We start from the raw sequence: 17274 nt of genomic DNA on the forward strand, positions 1-17274 counted from the left end.
TTGAGCCATCCGGTGGTCGTGAAAGGTGCTATATAAATGCAAGTCTTTCTTTCTTTATACTTAAAACATTCACTCCATTTTAAAGCCATTCATTGTATCTGAAGCACTTTGAAATGTTTCTGAGCGATGTGATAAGGCTCCAAATAAAGGTAAGCCTTTCTTTCTTAATAACCTTCTCTTGAAGCCCAAAATTCACTCCCGCCCAAGGAAACAACTTTTAAAATACTAAAAGCTGCATAGATGTATTTTAACATAGAATTTACAGCACAGAAACAAGGTCATTCAGCACAACTGATCTATGCCAGTGTTTATGCTCTACACGAGCCTCCTCCCACTCCTCTTCATCTAACCCTAGCAGCATATCCTTCTTTCTTTCTCCCTCATGTGCTTATCTAGCTTCCCCTTAAATGCATCTTTGTTATGTTAATTTTCCCAAAGTGACAATCTTCATATTGTTGCTGTACCTATTTTGAAAAAGTATCAGTTGGGCTTTGCTACAATCTTTTGCTGATTCACTTTTAAATCTCTAGTGTCCACATTAGCCGTAATGTCAGCAGTTGAGATCTACTGTTTACAGTTTGTAGTGCTGTTTGCAGACATTAACAGCCAGGTTTTGGAAGAACATTAATTATATTTGAATTTGCAGATCTCTAAACGTGCTAAACAGCTGCCATATAAGGGGCCATTGATTTTCACCTCCCTGTGGTCTTATGTTTCGACATTAAGCTGCTGCACACAGCAGAAAAAAAATCATCAGTTTTTGAGTCATTCCTAAATTTACTATGAGCATTAAAATCAGCATACAGGAAATAAATTAATACAGATGGTGCAACACTTATAAAATGACTGTTTATTTTGCTGTGTAATAAGTAAATGACTTCAATGTGCACCTTTAGTGGCTCTGCTGTTCTTGCAAAAAAAATTGCAAATTCCTTCTTGCTTGTAAACACTGCAAACAACGAGTGGTACTGTGATGCTTTGGGCCTCCAAACCAGGGTGCCAAGGAGGGGAAAGCTACGGGTTAGCATGTGAAATTCTTCAGTCAACCGCATTCCTGACCTCGAAGGCGCAAAATTTGGTTGCTTTGCACCTCCCGTTAGCGCCCAAGGGAGCTAATGGGGCGCGAAGCAATTAGCGCCCAGGCACAGTGCCACTAACGCCGCCCGCAAAATTCAGCAGGAGGTAACCGGTGGCGCCCCGCAGTGCTGCTCCTCCACCGATGACATCATCGACATGTGCAGCGCCCCGCTCACGCCCCGGCTGCAAACTTCAGTAGCGCCCCCTGACTTACAGCCGGACGCTATGTCCGGCTGGGTCAGGGGGCATATGTGCGGCCGGGGTGGCGATATTTAAAGGCGAGGCGCCGGGCGGCCATTTTTCTTGCTGGCCGCCTGCCAGCCCCTGTCCCCTTTGCCATCCTCGGCCTCCGATGCTGCACCCCCGTGAGGTGCTGGCCGCGCTCTGTCAGCCCGGCACTCCTCTTGAATGCCAAGCTCTTTTGCCGGCACCCGATCCCTGGTTGCCCAGCTGGGCCCCGGGTCGTGCTGCACAAGGCCCCTCCCCTTTAATAAGGGGAGGAAGGCCTGCAGTACCGCGGTGCGAGGAGCGCTTCCCGTAGCGCTCTGCCTCCCTCTTGGGCCACTACCAGTGAATTTCGGGCACGAGGCGCTAACTTTTTCGGGGCACTAAAAGTAGCGCCCTGGCGAAGTTAGCGCCCCAAAGGGAGCGCGACTGAATTTCCCCCCCGCCCCAACTGTGCCCTCATGGGGAAATGAAAGAAGACTCAAAGAAAGTCTTGCACTTACATACGCATTATTACATCTCTCAGAAATGTCTCAAAGTGCTTCACGCACAGTTGAATTACTTTGATGTGTAGTGGCTGGTGTTACATAGACAAATATGGCAGAAATTTCACAGTTAGCAGGATCCCACCAACAACAATGAGATGAATGCCTACTAAACCTACTATTAGTGGTGATGGTTGAGGAATAAATATTAGTCGAGACATGGGGAGCGTTTCCTGCTGTTCTTTGACTTGTTCCATGGGATTTACCCTTCAACTGAATCACTGGAGCAGCGGACGGAGCTTGAATTTCTTATCTCACGTTACTGCTGGACTCATTCAGTACTGTACTGGAATGTCAGCCTAAATGATGTGCACATATAGGCCTTTCAACCACAATCTTCTAACGTAGGTGCTAAGCTCTTCCGTCTCCTAACAGAAAGCAGGCGACAATACCCTCACTCACTTCCAATGGCCATTAATGGAAAATATTGATAGAGAACCACCTTCCATCTTCATAACATTATCGATACTTAATGCTAGAATTTAATTTCCTTGCACACAGCCTCAGGTTCAAGATGATAAATTTGACAGAGAAGTTATCATAGTCATTCCAGTCATAACTATTGACAGATGTATTTGCATTTGGTGGGGCTGGGGGGCGGGGTGTGGGGGGAAAACAGGCCTGAGCCACTTTGAGGGCCAGACCTGATTTAAATAGATCCAGTGAGCTGCCTGCCCCAAATAGGCATGGTGACGCAGCTTGCTGGATTCAGGACGCTGCTTTTTAAGGGGCAGAAATGTTTTGGAGGGGTAAAATTCAACTTGGGCGGTAGCACAAAATGGGAGTTACCGCATTGGCAGCCCACCTCATACTCCTCCCAGTTTTCTTTTCCTTTTCCGTATGGCCTACTCCTGCTCCTACTTCTTATGTTCTTATGTTCTTATGTAAATGTAAGATAGGCTGCTGATGCGCTATTGTCCATTTTGCGCTCCTGCCGAAGACTAATACCATCCTCACGATCTCTAATTTTCTAATTTCCTTTGTTTCTGCCAAGACTTAGTTCATTTGCAACTTCTTCCTCAAATGTGTAGGAAGTTTCTCCAGTGAGAAAGTCTGTATTGAGTTGGGGTAACTGCAATTCACCTCAGCCTGGGTTGGGGAGTGGAGAATCGGTCAGGGTTCCCGGCACCAATAGCTATCCAGAACAATCTCCAGAATATCCGTGTGTGTGGGCATCAGGTGGAGACAAGATTGCGTTTGGCTGTGACATCCCCTGTGGTCAACCAGTCCTGAGATCATCAGAAAAATGTAAGGCGATACTTCCAGCCACCCATATGATCCTCCAGGCTCCTGACCACATTTTCCGGGGCGGGGGGACTAATTTTGTATGCAGGGCAGGATGGGAGTGGGAATCCTGCTGCTGACTGCACCTCCACTGCTGGAAGGGAGGGAAAATATGGAAACCTGCAGCAGTTCAAAGGCTACTGCAGCTGAAGTGGCCAGAAGCACAGCAGATGTGTCAGAAGGGAAAAAGTTAGGCTGCACCTGAAGGCAGGAAAGCAATAGCAGAAGAAATAGGCCTCAAGATTCTCAGACCTGTGATGGAGGTCCACTTTGGCAGAGATAAGGGCAAGAAGGCAAAGGTTTTATTGCACCCAGGGAATAATGCCCCAGAAAAAGGATGTGCAGGCAGTCTTGAGGGAGGCAGCACTGGCAGTCAGTGACAACTGTAACGCCCTTTATAGTCAGACAGGTGGCACTGATAGACAGGTGGCACTTGCGCCACTTGTGGGAATCCAACCGCTCAGAAGAAGTTGATGGTTCTCTCTCCCTCTCTCTCTCTTTGTCTGCTTTACTGGGACCATGTGGAAATGACTCAGAGGCATGCCAAGAACAGTGCAACAGAAACCTGTCTAATGTAGTGATAAACTGCTGACTGGATGCCTGCTGTAACTAATGTCACTAGAGGTTTTCTGAAAGCATCCGGATGCATAGAAGTTAAGTGCTGTTGTCAGTTTCACAGACATGGACGAGACTGTGCCCTTGATAAAAAATGGCTACTAATCAGGTTTCAACAGCTGGCATTTCTCTGTCGCAGTCGTTGGGGGAAACACAGCCAATAGACATTGGCTATAGGAGAAATCCAGCTAGGACCTTGAGCAGCGGCTGGCATCACTGCAGTGCATCCGCAAGGCTGAAAGCAACATTTCAGGAGGTAGTCACCCTGCAGCTTAAGATTTTACAGGCAGAGAGGGAATGACTGACTGCCAGACAGAAGAGGAGGACCAGGCAGGTAGTGCAGGAGTCCTTTGTGTGCATCTTGCTCTATAGCTGGTATTCAGTTCTGAATACTGGTGAGGGCGATGATTCCTCTGGGGAGTACAGCCCGATCTAAACCAAGGCACCATGGATGGCTCAGCTGTATGGGGGTGGGGGGAGGAGGAAGGTCAGAAAAGCAATAGTGATAGGGAATTCCATAGTTAGGGGAACAGACAGGTGTTTCTGCAGCTGCAAACATGGCTCCAGGTTGGTATGTTGCCTCCCTGGTGCCAGGGTCAAGGATGTCACTGAGTGGCAGCAGAGCATTCTGAGGGGGGGTAGGGGGGGAAGGTGAACAGCCAGAGGTCGTGGTCCATGTCAGTACCAATGCCATAGCTAAAAAGAGGGAGGAGGTCCTGCAGGCAGATTTTAGGGAGCTAGGAAAGAGCTTAATAAGCAGGGCCTCAAAGGTAGTAATCTCCGGATTACTCTCGTTGCCACGTGTCAGTGAGTACTGAAATAGGATGATAGAGCAGATGAATGTGCAGCTGAAGAGATGGTGCAAGAGGGAGGGCTTTAAGTTCATGAGGCATTGGGACTGGTTCTGGGGGGAGGTGGGACCTGTACCAGACAGATGGGTTGCACCTAATCAGGGCCAGGACCAATATCGTGGTGGGGAGATTTGCTAGTGCTGTTGGAGAGGGTTTAAACTAGCTTGGCAGGTGGTGGGAACCTGAGTGTAAATTCAGAAGGGAGAGAAGCAAAGCTGGAAATGGAGGCAGAAAATTAGTAAGTGAGTTTGGAAGGCAGAGGAAACAAAAGCTAGAAAATAGACAGCAAAGGGGATTGGCAGTGCTTAATGGTATATTCTTCAATGCAAGGAGTCTAGTGAATTAGGCAGATAAGCTGAGGGCACAGATAAACATGTGGAAGTTTGATATAGCTATTACTGAAACATGGCTGAAAGAAGGGCAGGAACGGCAGCTCAACATTCCTGGTTACAGGGTTTTCAGACGAGATAGAGAAGGGGATAAAAAAGGAGAGGGGGTGGGTCGCAATATTGGTTAAAGAAACAATTACAGCTGTGAGGAGGAATATATGTTAGAAGGATCAATGAGGCCATATGGGTTGAACTGAAGAACAAAAAAGGGGCAATCACACTACTGGGAGTGTACTATAGACCCCCAAATAGTCAGAGGGAGATGGAATAGCAAATATGTAGGCAAATTTCTGAGACGTGCAAAAACAATTGGGATTTCAACTATCCTATTAACTGGATAGAATCAGTGTGAAAGGTATAGAGGGTGCAGAATTCCTAAAATGCATGCCGGTGAACTTTCTTAGCCAGTACATAGCAAGCCCAATGAAAGAGGGCATGGTTCTAGACATAGTTTTAGGAAGTGAAGCTGGGAAGGTGGAAGAAGTATCAGTGGGAGAGTATTTTGGAGGTAGTGATTATAATTCAGTTAGATTTAGTGTAGTTATGGAAAAGGACAAAGATAGATCAGGAGTAAAAGTTTTCATTTGGGGAAAGGCCAATTTTGCTAAGCTAAGGTGCGATTTAGCAAAAGTGGATTGGAAACAGCTACTTGAAGGTAAATCAGTGTCAGAGCAGTGGGAGGCGTTCAAGGAGGAGATAGTAAGGGTTCAGAGCAATTATGTTTCCAAATCTAGATGTCAAGGGACATACACGGTAGGATAAGGCAAAAAAGTGAAGCTTATGTCAGGTACTGAGAGCTAAATACTGCAGAAAGCCTGGAGGAGTATAGAAAGTGCAGAGGTGAAATTAAAAAAGGAAATTAGGAAAGCAAAGAGAGGGCATGAAAAAATATTGGCACGTAAAATCAAGGAAAACCCAAAGATGTTTAATAAATACATAAAGAGCAAAAGGATAACTAAGGAAAGAGTAGGGCCTATTAGACACCAAAAAGGTAATATGTGTGTGGAGGCGGAAGACGTGGGTATGGTTCGTAATGAATAGTTTGTATTTGTCTTTACAGAAGAGAGGGACGAGGCAGACACCGTAGTTAAGGAGGAGGAGTGTGATATATTAGATGAGATAAACTTTGTGAGAGAGGAAATATTAATGGGTTTAGCATCTTTGAAAGTAGATAAATCGCCAGGCCCGAATGAAATGTGTCCAGGCTGTTAAGAGAAGCAAGGAGGAAATAGCAGCAGCTCTGACCATGGTGCCGGAGGACTGGAGGACTGCTAACATTGTACTGTTGTTTAAAAAGGGAGAAAGGGGAAGACCGAGTAATTACAGGCCAGTCAGCCTAACCTCAATGGTGGGCAAATTATTGGAAAAAATTCTGAGGGACGATATTAATCATCATTTAGAAAGGCATGGATTAATCAAGGGCATTCAACATGGATTTGTTAAGGGAAGGCCATGTCTGACTAACTTGATTACATTTTTTGTGGAGGTAACGAAGAGGGTCGTTGAGAGTAGTGCGTTTGATGTATTCTACATAGATTTTAGCAAGGCTTTTGACAGGGCCCCACATGGCAGACTGGTGAGAAAAATAAAAGCCCATGGTATTATGTCCGTGTATAATTGAGACACGGACTGCAGGAGTTGATTATAACAAGTCTTTACTGAATGGAGACAACCTGGAAACTGAAACTACAGAAGCCTGCTAGGGCCTTTTATACAGGGGTGGTCACTGCCGGTACTGTAGTCTGAGACCAGTTATTCCCTTAAAGGTACATACACAACAATTCCTCCCCTTTTAGATAAACAGTACATAACATTCATTTAACAACTAAATAATAACTAATTACAATTACAATTACGGTTGCTAGATACATTGGTTGAAGTTAAGCAATTATAAGTTCAGTCTTTGAGGAGGCTTCCTAATTCTGTCTGGATAACGCCTCTTTGGGATATCAGGTTCTTCTGGCAAGGTTGTGTCAGGATCAATGTCGTTGTTTGGTTCGTCTGCTTCCAATATCACCGATTTTGCAGTAGATGCAATTGGTACTTCGGTTTCATCGCCAGGTGTATCAGATCGTGGTGTGGAGTTGATGTTTTCCAGTGACTCTAGAATCTGGTCAGCATGGCATCTTACAATGCTCTCTCCAACGTCCACGGTATACATTAGAGGTCCTTGCCGTGTACAGATCGTTCCTGGCTGCCATTTCTCTGTGCGGTAGTCCCGGGCCAAAACTGGTTGACCTATCTTAAAACTCCTGGTCGGCCTTTCATTCATATTCTGAAACTGCCTGTTCTCCACATCTCTTCTGACGTTTGGCTTAACCTAATCCAAGCGGCATCGTAGTCTTCGATTGAAGAACATCATGGCTGGAGTTTCGTTGGTAACCGCATGTGTCGCATTCCGGTAGGCAAACAAGAAGTTATCCACCTTGTGTTGTAGGGGTATATCTTCATTACACATTGCCTTAACAGCCTTCTTGAATGTTTGAACAAACCTCTCGGCCAATCCATTAGTGGCTGGATGATATGGGGCGGATGTGTAATGCTTAACACCATTGTTCTTTAAGAGCCTCCGGAACTCTTCAGACACAAACTGTGGTCCATTGTCAGAGCAAATCTGTTCAGGCAGCCCATTCCTGGCGAATATGGTTCGTAAGACTGTGATAGTTTTTTCTGTGGTGGTTGAGGACATTTTTATTACCTCTGGCCACTTTGAATGTGCATCCACCGCAATTAAAAACATCGAGTCCATAAAGGGACCAGCAAAATCAATGTGCACCCTTTGCCATGGAGATGAGGGCCACTCCCATGGATGTAGAGGGGCTTGTGGTGGGGCGTTTTGGACCTTCTGGCATCCTGTACAGCTCTTGGTCATCTCTTCGATTTCTCTATCGATTCCCAGCCACCACACAAACGCTCTGGCTAAGTTCTTCATTTTTACCCCTCCCAGATGACCCTCATGAAGCTCATTGAGCACTCTATCCTTCAATTTGGGTGGAATTACTACTCTGGATCCACACATCAAGGTTCCTCTGCACACTGACAGCTGTTCTCTTCTCGGTGAGAATGCTGGCAGCAGTGGTTCGCAATGTGCTGGCCATCCCTTCACCGTTAAATCATAGACTCAGGAGAGTGTCGGGTCATTTCGTGTTTCCTTTTCTATGTTTGCATTCATCACAGGGAGACATTCGACTATAGTCGAGTGGAATAACTCCACTGGATCCACTGCCAGTTCTTCTTCCACCGTCGGCAACGGTAGGCACGATAATTCATCAGCATTCCCATGCTGTTTAGTTCCTTTGTACTCGATGTCATATTGGTGTGCCCCTAGGAAAAGGGACCACCTCTGTAGCCGTTGTGCTGTCATTATCGGTACGCCCTTCTGAGGGTTGAAAATGGAGACGAGAGGTTGATGATCAGTTAGTAGAGTAAATTTCTGACCGTGCAGGTAGTGATTGAACTTCTTCACCCCCCACACCAGGCTGAGGGCCTCTCTGTCAATCTGGGTGTAGTTACGCTCGGCTGAAGTTAACGAGCGTGACGCAAAAGCTATCGGCCTCTCTGAACCATCAAGGAATTTATGTGACAATACCGCCCCAATGCCGTAGGGAGACGCATCACACGCCAGTCTTATCGGTAGTGATGGGTTGTAGTGAGCCAATACTTCTCTTGAAGTGATTAGGTCCTTACTCTTCTGAAAGGCCCGCTTACATTCATCGCTCCATTTCCATGCTACTCCCGTTCGTAGTAGGGCGTTCAGTGGATGCAGAATTGTGGACAAATTCGGCAAAAACTTATGGTAGTAATTCACCAATCCGAGGAATGACCTCAGTTGCGACACATTTTCAGCCGCTGGAGCCTTAACTGCCACTTCAATTTTGTCAGGGGACATGTGCAACCCCTCTTCATCAATCACGTGGCCACAATACGATATCTGTTTCTTAAAAAACTCGCACTTGGGGCGATTGGCTCGTAGCCCATGTTCACGTAGTCTAGTGAGCACCTGCTCTAGGTTGGCAAGGTGTTCACTGTCATCTTCACTTGTCACTAGGATGTCGTCCAAGTAACACTGAGTCCCCGGAATCCCTTGCAAGACTTGTTCCATCGCTCTTTGCCATATCGCCGGAGCTGATGCTACTCCGAATACCAGTCGATTATACTGGTAAAGACCTTTGTGAGTGTTTATCGTGAGATACTTCCTAGAGGATTCTTCAACCTCCATCTGCAAATATGCTTGTGCTAGGTCAATTTTTGTAAAACGCTTCCCTCCAGATAGTGAGGCGAAGATATCTTCTATCCTTGGAAGAGGATATTGTACTGTGTGAAGGACTGGGTTCACCGTCACCTTGAAGTCCCCACAGATGCGAACCGTCCTTGGCTCCTCAGACTTATTGTTTAACGTTTTCTTTATGACAGGAACGATGGGTGTCGCCCACTCGCTCCAGTCTACCTTAGATAACACGCCTGCATTCTCCAGATTCTCCAGCTCTGCCTCGACGGCTGGGCGAATTGCATATGGTACCGGTCTTGCTTTGAAAAACTTGGGAATTGCATTCTCCTCTATTTTTATCGAGGCGGTTATGCCTTTAAGAGTGCCCAGTTCTTGTTGAAATACCTCTTTGGCGTCAGCTAAGATTGTTAACAATCGTCCAGGAGTGACGTCGTCATCCTTTTTACCAGCCACCGTCAGTGGCTGAATGGAGTGCCAGTCTAAACTTATCTTTCTGATCCATTCACATCCCAATAACGGTGGTCCACCATATTGCAGAATGTAGAGATACAATTTCCGTATTTTCTTGCCGTTGTATTTGACAGGCACCCTTATTATTCCTCTGGGGTATACTTTTTGCCCCGTATACGTCCTCAAGACAATGGATGTCTCTCTCAAGGGTATGTGTGAGAATAGCCGCTTGTAGTCTCGTCGATTCATGACGGTTAGAGCTGATCTTGTATCCAATTCCATTTTGACTTGGGACCCTGCTATCGTGAGGGTGACCCAAATGGTTCGATGATCCTCCTTTACGATTACGTTGTGAAGTTTGAGACAGCTTAGTCTCTTGTTCCCAGATTCACTATCGCTCATCTGGTCTTCGGAACTACTGTCCGTCATCTTTTGTACTTTCCTGTACGGTTCCTTAGTAGCCTTTTTGTTGTCGTTGGTCTTCTTCCCAGACCTGCAAACTCGTGTAATGTGTCCCATCTTTCCGCATTGCCTGCATATTTTGTCCTTGGACCAGCAGTCCTTCTGGTCATGGTTTGTTCTGCCGCAGCGATAACATTTTGCAAACCCCCGTGTCATTTTGTGGGTGCCGTATTCCTGTGGCTTTTGTTGTATTTCCGCAGCTCCCCTTGCTGCTGCTTCGTACGATACTGCCACGCTGAAAGCCTTATCTAGCGTCAGCTTATTCTCTGAGAGTAACCTCTTCTGTGTTCCTTCACTCAGGAGTCCACAGACAAATTTGTCCCGTAAGGTATCTGCCAGTCCTGCTCCGAACTGGCAGTGCTTTGATAGCTTGCGTAGTTCCGTAAGGTAATCAGCATTGCTCTCATTTTTATGCTGATTTCTCCTGTGGAATTTAAATCTTTCTGCTATCAGCAGCGGTGTAGGATTTAGGTGTTCCTTTAGGTTAGCAACAATTTCGTTAAAACTCTTCGCCTTCAGTTTGGCTGGAGTAATCAGGTCCCGCAATAGGCCGTATGTTCTTGCGCCCATTAAATTTAGCAATACCGATGCCTTTTTCTCATCGGCTATTTTGTTTGCCTCGCAATATACCTCGACTCTTTCCACATACGTGGTCCAGTCTTCTATTGCATTATCGAAGGCAGTGATATCGCCAGTCTTTGGCATCTTGAAAATCTAAGATGGCGCCTCCCGCGCTTTGCCTTCGTCCCCGATGGATCAAAATGGCGCCTCCCGCGCTTTTTCTTCTTCCCCGCCGAGTCAAGATTGTGCCTCCCGCGCTTTCCCGCCGCTGCCGCTGCTGCCAACGCTGTTGCTGGCGATTATATTTATTTTTCTAGCGCGCTTCAATATTTGCTCCGTTAATTGAAGAACCGTTCCCGTCGAGGAGCGGAACCTCTGGGACACTTCCCTCCCTCTTCTTAAGTCCGAACGCTGCCCGGCTTCGAAGCACCGGCCGCGCCCTGTGTGCTCAACCCTCTCTCTCTCTCTTTACTTCCCGACTCGCTGCCCGGCCCCGTTGCAGAGCCACCCGATCGAGCTCTAGCCCGCCGCAGCCCAGGAAGGATCAGTGCACTACCTGCCACCAGCCCGATTAGCTGGGAAACCACAGACTGGAGAACCAAGACTGGCTCTCGACAGTCTCTCCTGCACTCCTCAATTCGATGATTTGGAGGGTGGTTGCCCACGGTCGATGCCCGTTTCTCGAGTTTCTTTGGATTATTTTTTTTTTTTCTTCTGGCTTCGACCTTCAATAACGTCGTCTGAGGTGCTGTCGAGTTGCAGGTAAGTTCGTTTCTTACTCGTCGCCAGTATTATGTCCGTGTATAATTGAGACACGGACTGCAGGAGTTGATTATAACAAGTCTTTACTGAATGGAGACAACCTGAAAACTGAAACTACAGAAGCCTGCTAGGGCCTTTTATACAGGGTGGTCACTGCCGATACTGTAGTCTGAGACCAGTTATTCCCTTAAAGGTACATACACAACACATGGGATCCAAGGGAAAGTGGCAAGTTGGATCCAAAATTGGCTCAGTGGCAGGAAGCAAAAGGTAATGGTCGATTGGTGAGTTTTGTGACTGGCAGGCTGATTCCAGTGGTGTTCCATAGAGATCAGTACTAGGTCCCTTGCTTTTTGTGGTATTTTCCAATGATTTAGACTTCAATATAGGGGGCAAGATTAAGAAGTTTGCAGATGATACGAAAATTGGCCGTGTGGTTGATAGTGAGGAAGAAAATTATAGTTAGCAGGAAGATAACAAGGTACTGGTCAGGTGGCCAGATTAGTGGCAAATGGAATCCAATCTGAACAAGTGTGAGGTAATGCATTTGGGGAGGGCTAACAAGGCAAGGGAATACACAATAAATAGTAGGGTACTGAGAAGTGTAGAGGAAGAGAGAGACCTTGGAGTGCATGTCCACAGATCCCTGAAGGTAGCAGGACAGGTAGAAAAGGTGGTTAAGAAGGGATACGGGATACTTTCCTTTATTAGCCGAAGCATAGAATATAAGAGCAGGGAGATTATGCTTGAACTGTATAAAACACTAGTTAGGCCATGGAGTACTGCATACAGCTCTGGTCACCACATTACAGGAAAGATGTGATTGCACTAGAGAGGGTACAGAGCAGATTCCTGAGGATGTTGCCAGGACTGGAGAATTTTAGCTCTGAGGAAAGATTGGATAGGCTGGGGTTGTTTTCTTTGGAACAGAGGAGGATGAGAGGAGACTTAATTGAGGTGTATAAAATTATGTGGGGCCTAGATAGAGTGTATAGGAAGGACCTATTTCCCTTTGCAGAGAGGTCAATAACCAGAGGACACAGATTTACAGTAATTGGTAGAAGCATTAGAGGGGATTTGAGGAGAACTTTTTTTCACCCAGAGGCTGGCGGGGGTCTGGTACACACTGCCTGAAAGGGTGATAGAGGCAGAAACCCTTATTGCATTTAAAAAGTACTTGGATATGCACTTGAAGTGTCGTAACCTACAGGGCTACGGACCAAGAGCTGGAAAGTGGGATTAGGCTGGATAGTTCTTTTTCGGCCGGCACAGACATGATGGGCTGAATGGCCTCCTTCTGTGCCATAAATATCTATGATTCCATGACCTCCGTGGTTTGTAGACCCTGTGTGTGAATACCTGTGAGTTGAGTGTTGCCAACTGCCCCGCTCTCCTGGCTGGCTTTCATTTCTCCTCTATGTCTTCATCATCCTCCTTCCCCTCAAAGCACAGGAACAATGGTATCCCGCCTGCCCGTAACCTGGCCTGACAGGCTGGCCGGTCGGCTCAGCTTGGGTGCTGGCTGATTTCCTGACCTCTCAGATCCAGCTAGCTGCAGAGAGGTACCCGCTTAGGACCCGCAGCTCACTGGCAGCATGCTATTGAGGCCTTGAGTACAAAAATCTAGGCTGACACTCCAGTGCAGTGCTGAGGGAGTGCTGCATTGTCGGAGGTGCCGTCTTTCAGATGAAGCGTTAAACCGAGGCCCCGTCTGCTCTCTCAGATGGACATAAAAGATCCCATGGCACTATTTCGAAGAAGAGCACGAAAGTTATCCCCGGTGTCCTGACAAATATTTATCCCTCAATCAACATAACAAAAACAGATTATCTGGTCATTATCACATTGCTGTTTGTGGGAGCTTGCTGTGCGCCGATTGGCTGCTGCGTTTCCTACATTACAACAGTGACTATACTTCAAAAAGTACTTCATTGGCTGTAGAGCACTGTGGGATGTCCAGTGATTGTGAAAGGTGCTATATAAATGCAAGTCTTTCTTTTTTCAAGCCTCAAAATGGCTCGGGACTTACGCCTGCAAAAATGGACGGGCAGAGCGGCCACTCCACCAACGTTGCCCTCGTTCTGGTCACCACTTAAAAATTGCCCGTCATGTGACCTAAGAGTTGGTGCCCATTATAACACTCATTGCATAGGTTAAACACTAAATGCTCATCTGCAGGATACAGAAAATATTTAGTTTGTGCACTGACCAACATAAGACATTGCTCATAAGTTCTGAGGCTTATTTGATGATAGCGTCTCCTGTGTTAGCTCACACACTGCATCAAAATTGGTGACAGATGACAAAACAAAAAGCCCAACAAATACCGTATTTCTAAATAACCATGCGCTTCTTATGTTAAGGGTTGATTAAAAATTTGCTTCGCAAAAAAGAATTGCGTGCGTAAAAAGTAAACAGAGCTCCTTATTATAAAGGTTCTGAAATTCATAGAATAAAGTTTCAGCTTATCTTGGTTGATCCTGCTTTCAATATTCGTCTTATGTCTGTTGTATGAAATTAGCAAAGATTAAGTCCAATTAGGTTCCATTATAGGACCCTTGTTCCCCAAACAGCTGCATAATTGTAAAGAAGCGGGTTGCTAATGGGTAAGAGTGTGAGAATAAATGCTGCAGCAACATTTGCATTCCACCTGCACAACTCTTTACATCTCACCTTCAGTACAAACCTTGTCCCCTGCACTTCATTTTACCAAGGTCTTCCGAAGCACGGCTCTGAAAATTAGTCTACGGGGGTTTGTTTATTTAAATGAAGTACAAGCAGTCGACAGTCCTAGCAACAAAACAAAAATTAGCTGGCGTGGCAACCAATAATGTCCCTTTTTATTTGAATTCTATACATCCCTTTTTTATTAAAAAGCAAAATTTGTAACAGTCTGTGGGGCAAAAAGCTGTGCAATTTTGAAGCATATCATCACAGGCAGTTTACTGAGGTACTAAATGGCACGATAAAATACCATTGAATGCCAATGAGTGTCCTTTGCAGTTTTCAAAACATGCAAATGTTTCTGTAATATAACACCCGCAAAAGTGTTGACTATATTTCATGGATCTCAAAGCAATGGCCTCGGCCTCCTGCTTGATAAACTCGCCGGGGACGCTAAGAAAAAGCAACATCCCTGTTTCAAATTGGCCTCTAAACAGATGTAGTTATTGACGTAAGAAAATGACTAGGCACTTGATCTGAGTATTAAACAAGGCTTTAATCAACAGTTTTTCAACATGGAGATCTAGTTGTGTCCTTCATTAGTTCCTATTAAAGAATGTCCTGAGCAAGCTGGGCCCATGCCCGAGTATTTATACTCTCCCTGGACAGCGCCACCAGCAGGCCGCCCAGTATTATTTCATAAGTCACTTCCACATGAATGACAAGATTCATGTCAGTTATGAAACTGGGAGAGTTCATTTTGGTGTTGTTCTCCTGGCCCTCAACTCACACTGACCTTCTTCGACAGCGCCTCCTAAACCCAGGACCACTACCACCTAGAAGGACAAGGGCAGCAGACGCATGGGAACACCATCAACTCCAAGTTCCCCTCCAAGTCACACACACCATCCTGACTTGGAAATATATCGCATTCCTTCGTCGTCGCTGGGTCAAAATCCTGGAACTCCCTCCCCAACAGCACTGTGGGAGGACCTTCACCACACGGAATGCAGCGGATCAAGATGGCAGCTCACCACCACCTTCTCAAGGGCAGCTAGGGATGGGAATTAAATGCTGGCTTTGCCAGCGACGCCCACATCCCAGGAACGAAAAAAAAGTCTGATTTTCAGAAATCGTGTCTGTCAGGAATGCACATGGGGAAATTGCGGTGTCCTTCCCTAAATTTTACATTTAATGGATAGAATATCGTGAGGAGTGCATTTGCAATTTCCTGATGTGCACTGCTGGAGGGGCAAGGCTCACGATTTCGTAACATCGGCCCTGTAAAGCAAGAGAGCAATTAACGACACAGAAAATTTAGCATTGCCAATTAAGTGTCAAGATGGCGGCCGTGATGGTCCGGTGCTGAGATCGCTCTCCCTGTTTCGGGCGGTCAGCTCTCGCCGCTCGCTCCCGCAACCGGAGCGAGGTGCTTGGCGAGTCGGGCAGAGGCAGCGCAGCGTGATGAGCAGCAGCAGCAGCCAAGCCGACCCGCTGGAGCACATCGGCCGGCAGCTCCTCGGCGGGAAGGAATTCCGACTGGGAGGAGGGGAGCCGAGCATGGCGGCCAGAGGCCGACCCGTGAAGAGAGAGAAGTAGGCCCCGGGCCGTGGAGCGTGGAGCCGGCGACGGTGAAGAGGAGGCCGCATTGGAGCATTAACATCCCGACGATGTGTTCGGTGAGTCGGGCAGAGGAGCGCAGCGCAACGAGCAGCAGCAGCAGACTCACGACACGCTGCAGCACGTTGGCCGGCAGCTCCATTTCGGGTAACTCGCAGTCCGGATGGGAGGAGGGGAGCCGGGCATGGTGGCCAGAGCGGGAGAAGCAGGCCACCACACGTGGAGCCGGCAACAGTGAGGAGGAGGCAGCGGTGAAGAGGAGGACGGAGCGGCTGAGGGACATCGTACTCCCACTGCCACGGGAAGCCATGGTATTGACTCTGAACGCGGCGCTGTATGTACAGCTGACGCGTCCCTACGGGGAACAAGCATTCCATTGTACTTGTTACATGTGGCAAATAAATCTAATCTGATCTGATCTGATCTGATCTGAATCTACGAAAAGACCAATTGCAGGTAATAGGTGTCAGAAATAGCCTGAGCAAGAGAAAATGGATTCATATATTTGGTGGGCTGCATCAACGGATCACTCAAAAATGTAGGGGGGAAAAATTGGGTCGTGCCCCCTTTGGGGCGCTAACTTTGCTAGGGCGCTACTTTTAGCGCCCCGAAAAAGTTAGCGCACCCCCGCCCGAAATTGAATAGAAGCGCCCCAAGCAGGAGGCGGGGCGCCACTGGAAGCGATCCCCCTCCCTCTTGGGGTGCTCCCATTAAATATTGCGGTGCTACGTGCAGCAGCGCCACACATGTCAGCAGGCAGCGCCATGGTACTGCAGGCCTCCCTCCCCTGATTAAAGGGAAGGGGCCTAGCGCAGCATGCACCGGGGTTCTGTTGGACCACCGGGGAGTGAGGTGCCGGCAAAAGAGCGAGGTGCTTGGCGAGTTGGGCAGAGGCAGCGCAGCGCGATGAGCAGCCGCAGCAGCCAAGCCGACCCGCTGGAGCACATCGGCCGGCAGCTCCTCGGCGGGAAGGAATTCCGACTGGGAGGAGGGGAGCCAAGCATGGCGGCCAGAGGCCAACCCGTGAAGAGAGAGAAGTAGGCCCCGGGCCGTGGAGCGTGGAGCCGGCGACGGTGAAGAGAAGGCCGCATTGGAGCATTGGAGCATCAAGAGGAGTGCCGGGCTGACCGATCGCAGCCTGCACCCCGCAGGGGGAGGTGAGAGGGGGCAGGTGCTGGCAGGCGGCCCCCAAAAAAATGACCTTCCGGCACCTGCCCTTTCATTTGCGCTGCCCCGGCCGCAAAACCGCCACTGTGACCCTGTCGGACATAGCATCCGCTGATAGGTCAGGGGGCGCGAACCAAGTTTGCAGCCGGGGCGCGAGGGGGGCGCCGTGCACGCCGATGATGTAATCGTCAGAGGCGCAGCAGCACGGGGCGCTACTGGCTCCCGCCTTGGGGTGCTAACGGGAGGCACAAAGCAACCGAATTTTTCCCCCCTTAGGTGTCTAAAAAGTGTCTAAGATGGCTTTAACGTTAATTTCAAACATGTATCAACACAAAAGTAATGGTATTAACCAAGGAGGTAGTCTCAAGCCTACA

This window comes from Somniosus microcephalus, chromosome 7 (assembly GCF_052327205.1).
Source record: "Somniosus microcephalus isolate GS21.2 chromosome 7, FLI_Smic_1.0, whole genome shotgun sequence".
NCBI lineage: Eukaryota > Metazoa > Chordata > Chondrichthyes > Squaliformes > Somniosidae > Somniosus > Somniosus microcephalus.